The sequence below is a fragment of the Hippocampus comes genome, unplaced genomic scaffold (assembly GCF_001891065.2).
Source record: "Hippocampus comes isolate QL1 unplaced genomic scaffold, H_comes_QL1_v1.1 scaffold41, whole genome shotgun sequence".
Lineage (NCBI taxonomy): Eukaryota > Metazoa > Chordata > Actinopteri > Syngnathiformes > Syngnathidae > Hippocampus > Hippocampus comes.
In genome coordinates, this window is record NW_017805153.1 from 486722 (window position 1) to 493071 (window position 6350).

Genomic DNA, 6350 nt, shown 5'->3' on the forward strand with positions numbered 1-6350 from the left:
TAGTGCCACCGCACAAACGTGACGACTGTGCAAAAATAACTACATAAAAGACACCACTGTTACAGAAAGACTTTACACGCTATTTAAACTGCCGATCGCGAACGGAACAAACCGTGATTAAACTAACTGTGATGCCGCTCTTTATACGTTGCGCTAACTGTCACCTGTCAGTGGCAGATCCGCCCCTTTTTAAAGCGCCAGCTTAATCCATCAGGATGGGTTTACCTGGATGAAATTTATTTGATTCCTTCGTGATTTTTGCGGTCCTCGGACCCATTTTATACCTGTGGACAAGGGATTCGAGGCTCTAATCCCTCATTGTGTCCGAGGACCGGCAACCCAAGGCCAAGGACTTGACTCCCAAGGCCAAGGACCAAGGACCGACCTTCGGTCCTCGAGCCGGTCCTCGAGGCCAAGGACTGGCTCGAGGAACACATCACTGCTATTTTGTAGCAGGCAACTTCCAATGAAATATTCAAGTACAACACGTATGAATTTGAATGTATTGTTGCACTTCTTGAGTAATTTAAATATACTTTACTAATTTGGGTGGATCGCAGAATGGACTAATACATTTGAGCTTAAAAGACTAAAATGCGTTCTTTTTGTCTTAACCACACCCCGATTCTAATTCAAAAGAAAGCCCACTCAGTGATTGGCTGACGAGATGAGCAACCCGAGATGTGGACACACTGGTAACTGCCATCTTGGATTGCTTCTTCAGGACTAGTTTGTGTGATTTTTCTGCTGGTGAACAAATGTTGATCAGGTTAGGAACAGTTTGAACGTGTTCAAAAATTCTTGCCAGTAAAAAAAAAAAAAAAAAAAAAAAAAAAACAATGTTTGCGAAAACCTTTTGCAATCGTTAATGAACTGTGATGAAAAACTGCATACGAAAACATTCACAAGAATTCGGCCCTCAGTGAAATTGCATTTTAACATGTGGCTCTTGCTTTTCGATTGTATTTGTTGATTCAGTTAAAAAGTTAATGCAATGACTCAAAATGTTGAGTTGAATAGAAGTATATTTTATTATTTCATTACTTCTTACATTACAAGGCAACCATTCATTCATTCATTCATTCATTTTCCGATCCTCACAAGGGTCACGGAGACGATCCCAGCTGTCTTCGGGCAGTAGGTGGGGGAGACCCTGAACCAGTTGCCAGCCAATCGCAGGGCACACAGAGACAAAAAAACCATCCGCAGTCACACCTCGGGACAATTTAGAGTGTTCAATCAGCCTGCCATGCATGTTTTTGGAATGTGGGAGGAAACCGGAGTACCCGGAGAAAACCCAAGCGGGCCCGGGGAGAACATGCAAACTCCACACAAGGAGGCCGGAGCTGGAATTGAACCCGGTACCTCTGCATCGTGAGGTTGACGCACTAACCACTAGTTCACCAGGCCGCCACAAGGTAACCAGTTTACTAATATTTTACAAGTAAACTCAATTAATTCCGGTTTACAGTGTACTATGTGTGTGCCAGTGTCCTGCATGCAGTCCAGTGAGTCCATTGTACTTCCGCCATCTATACCACAAGCTCTTCTCCACTGAATATAAAGGAAAGGAGTATAGTCGCTTCAATTGGCCGGGAATCAAGTCAACTGTGTTCACTCCCACTCTGTTGCAAGCGTCAATTTGAGACAGCATCTGTCTACGAAAGAACCAAAAGACAGAGAACGCCATCCATGCACAACGTTAGACTGTACTTTGCGCTACACATGCGCTGGGCACAAAACTAGGGCCCATTATCTTGTTGTGTCATCTGTTCTTGTCATCCCTGCTCACCTTGTGTACCAGCCAATCAGATTTCCTTGGGTCTTGTGCAGGTGTTTCTATGTCTTGTCAGTTTGAATTGACTTCCCTGTTTTCCATGTTCTCTACCTCTGACAGTTATCAAATGTCCTGTTACGTCGTGTTGTCTGTCATTTGTGGTGGCGTCTGTTCTTTGTGTTTTGTTGTTACTTTGAATCCTGGTCTCGGGGGCTTTTATTGTAATTATTGATCCTGCACTACCTTTTGAGATGCCGCAGAAATCCGACATTTCTTGCCTGCTTCTTAACTTTAGGGCTCTTTCTGAATCTGTGCTTCTACTGCTTCAGCACTGTGCAGGTGTGCACTTTCCAAACCACTCACGTGTACAACAGAGTCATATTGCTTTTTTACAACAGAATAGGTCTTGTTATCGATAAAGAATAATGCAGTAGTTTGATGGCAAATTAAACAATGGACGTTTGGGTTAAAAGTTTACATATGCATAATGACACAGCCATTCATTTGGGGATTTAAATTAATTACTGGATGTGACTTAGGGCTACGTGGAAGACTGGTTAGCATGACTGCCTCACGGTGCAGAGGTACAGGGTTTGATTCCGGGCTTTGGCCTTCTTGTGTGGAGTTCGCATGCTCCCCCTGTGTCTGTGTGGGTTTTCTACAGGTATCTCTGTTTCCTCCCACATTCTAAAAACATGCACGGTAGGTTAATTGATCACTCTTAATTGTCCTTTAGTGTGATTGAGAGTGTGAATGATTGTTTGTTTATGCGTGCCTTGTGATTGGCTGGGAACCAGTTCAGGGTGTACCTCACCCAAAGTCAGCTCGGATTGGCTTCAGCACGCCCGTGACCCTCGTGAGGATTAAGCAGTTCCGATGGTGGAGGGATGGGTGTGACTTCAATGCCGTGCCCTCAATAGAGTGGATTTGATGATATTTCCAACATTTGTAATAATAATATGAATAATAATGATAATCCTAATAATGCCTCTGAAATGCAGGTATTGCAAAGGCAAAGGCTTCTGTTATGCATCCTTTTTAGGTCATCCTTTGGTTTTAGCAAAATTCGTGCTCCACATGCAATCTTGCCTTTGTTTGGACCCCAAGGCCTTGTCGTCTTCTTCATTTTCTCCTTCCCATACAGCGCTGCGTCCGCCACACTCTTACTTTCCCTACCTCTGATGTCACAATAAGTCATCTTCATGGGAACAGCTTAGTACCTAAGGAGCCAAGAGAGTAATACACAGCTGCATGATGGGATGTACAAGACAAGACAGCTATTGGTCGTCGACAAAAAGCATTACTTCCTTTTTACATCAGCATCTTTTTTTTTCCTCTCTCGGTTTCAGAGTGTGCCTGTGAACTGTTGAGGTCATTTTAGGTCACGCAGATATTGTTTCTGTAATAACATAACTCATCTTTTGTCTTGCAGATTGGCATTTATGCAATATCTGCACTAGACGATGAAGAGTCATTTCCTGCGAGAAATCTGACTGGCAAAAAAATTGAGTTCGGCAGTCAAGTTATTAGCGTGACAATGTGGTGCTCTCTTAAAGATGATCTGAATTTATTCTTTAACGTGGAGAAACACAGCAGACTAGTCTTGCAGATTGAGGTTCAATTAGGGTACGTGGGGGCTCATTACGTCCTTCAAATCAAAATCTATGTGCCACATCGGGCTCATTGGAGTCCAAGGTAAACCTTTCCAGGTCCGTATATTTTGTAAACATTTAAATCAAAGTGTCAAGGGGACAAAACATTGAGCTTTGAGGGTACCACATCAGAGACAAGCCAGAGTGCCCCGACATGTACAATCATGCCCTTTTTTCTTCTTCTTCTTCTTCAGCAGAGCTCATGTTTCTGTAAAAGCACATCAAAAATGAGGTCATCTACTTTTCCATTTATTGAGACAAGCAGACTCCAAAGGGTCACCACGGACATAGAGGGAGTATTCTTTGTCACGACACTGCAGCCTTTTCTTGACAAACACGCTAAGAGGCGTCACTTTGTGATGAAGGAAGCATGCTAATTTCCCTCGCTGACTCTCGTCCTGGCTTGCAAAGCATGCTTTTCCGCCACACTCTGTCAACCGGCACACTAAAGGTCTCATCACTGCCTGAGATACACACATCTATCTATATCGGTGTCATGTACACCTTGTGGAAATTGAGGGCTAGCTTTCTTTTTGTGTTCTGCTGTTCAAGGAGGGGTCGGTCAGATGAATTATGGCATGATGTGGCAAAAAACATTTGCTCTGGTTTGTAAAGTTTAGAGTGGCACCACAAGTCCCAGCATGCTCTTTTGGGGAATTTTTGAAAGTGAAAGGTTTGTTTTCTACCACACTGACCTCACACAGCAATGAAATACGGCTTCTAATGAGATACTTTGAGGTTTGCATGTAAGCGCTGAGGGGAAAGAAAAATATGACACGACTATAAGAACACATGCTATTATGGCAGCACAATGGAGGTACCACGGCTTCCTTTGACATTCTAAAAATATGCTTTTTATGTTAAGTGAAGACTCTAAATGGTCTGTAGGTGTGAGCATAATTTTTTTATTTGTTTATATTTATATATTTATGCCTTCATGTATTTTATGCAGTTCATTTTGCTGCCCTTATTTTTAGCTGTGTGTGTTCAATGCACTGCATGTTTGCACTGTGTTTGAGGGAGGAAAGTAATTTCATCTGTGCTCTGTTTCACATAGAGAATATTTGACAATCAAGCTTGACTTGACTTGTAATGAGGAAGCATCAGAAGCAACTTGAGGTTCAGTATCTTCCTCAAGTATACTTTGACATGGTGACTATAGGCGAAAAACAACCCCTCTACCACTGAGCCTCTCAAAGTCACCTGCGATAGACTCCAGATCCTGTGTGACCCTGATGAGGAGAAACGGCATACAAAATACTGTGGGTGGATTCATGCCGTTAAAATTGAATGATGAAATGCATTGGGTACAAAATCCACCTCCCTTGAATTTCTCCAGATCCTCATGGCAGACGCCTCTTGAATGTTAAATGTACAAGGATGTGCAACTGTTACAATAATGGTTGTCAAACACAAGGCAGACAGATGCAAAGGCCCCAGCAGGACAGAAAGCATGGCAGGCGTCAGATTTGAGTGCAACACATTGCACAAGGCAGGGGTGCATGAAACAGGTGCTCGTGGCCTCCTGATTGAGTTGACAGGGAAACAAGTCCTGTCGTCATCCCAGTTGTGCTGCATTAGAACCAAATGCAGCTGCTCTGCAGTTGAAGCTTGCATTCCCTGAGCCCAGGGGTTGGCAACCTCACTGTACAGATCCAAAAGAGCCATCTTGGCCCTCTACCTGAATCCACGAATCTAAAAGTGAGAACACTGCATTTTTCGCAGTATGCATAACATACTGTAATGTGTTGCATTTTTGAAATCAGTGAACTGCTGCAGGAAATTCTAAATTGTTTCTCTGTATGTGACAAAAACATTTTCAACACTTCAATAAAACATGCTTTGTTGAAGCAGATTTTGAAATAAAATAGTCAACATCTATTTGCGTCCTCTTCATATTCATGAAGTTGAAGCCGAACTTCAGGTAAATTATCCACATTCAGAGATTCAAAAGGAACATCTTCTGTGTCCCGCCATCATCTCATCATGCCTGTCAGTTGATAACTTCGATGGAAAAGGACTATTTTCACTTAGCAATGTAACATAGTCTTACATTGTATATTTGCAAATAGCCACTTTGAATATTTATTTAACAAGGTTAATGTGATTGATTTATGCTCCTGAACCTCGGTGTACATCATGAGCACATCAGGGCTGTAAGACGTCGCATTCCTTTTCACAAACGATTATAAGCTGTCCTCTGTGAGGCGTGAGTGATTCTAGTTTTTAATATCATTCATGTGGGTATAGCATTTAATGTTATATTTTCTTGAGAAATGTTTTTTTTTTTGTTGTTGTTGGATTCATTCATGGTTTGCTTACCGGGGGTCAGGTTCCTCAGATCTTGATGCCAGGTGTCAAGACATTGCCGCCTCTGACACATGTTATGAATGACCCATAAAATGTTTTATTTTCATGTTGCAAGAGAACCATTTGCTTCAAATACATATTTTGCTCAAAAAGGGCCAGGGAGCCACAGCAGATGGATGAAAGGGCCATGTGAGACTCTAGAGCCGCAGGTTTCTGACACATCGCATAAGATGCATATTATATGTACTGCATTGACAACTTTGAGGCCTAGCCAGGTGTGGCCTTTGAATGTTCTCACCCAGATCACACCAAAACATGTATGCTGGTTAGTTTGTCGATTCCATTGACCAAGGGGTTGACATTTAAACTCCGTGGGCACCACACAGCCTCCCGCTGCTCCTCAGTGGTGGGTTAAATGAAGAAAACAAAATTCCATTCCGTGTATTGTGTGAGACAACTAATAAAGTACCTCAACATGTATTCCACACATGCAAACTGCACACAGAATGGTCCCACACTGGTGTTTTCAGATTTTGTTCTGTTGAGCTGTGGTGATTAAATTAAGTAATTTGAACATCAGGTGCTCACATCCCTGCCAACCCATTGCAGGA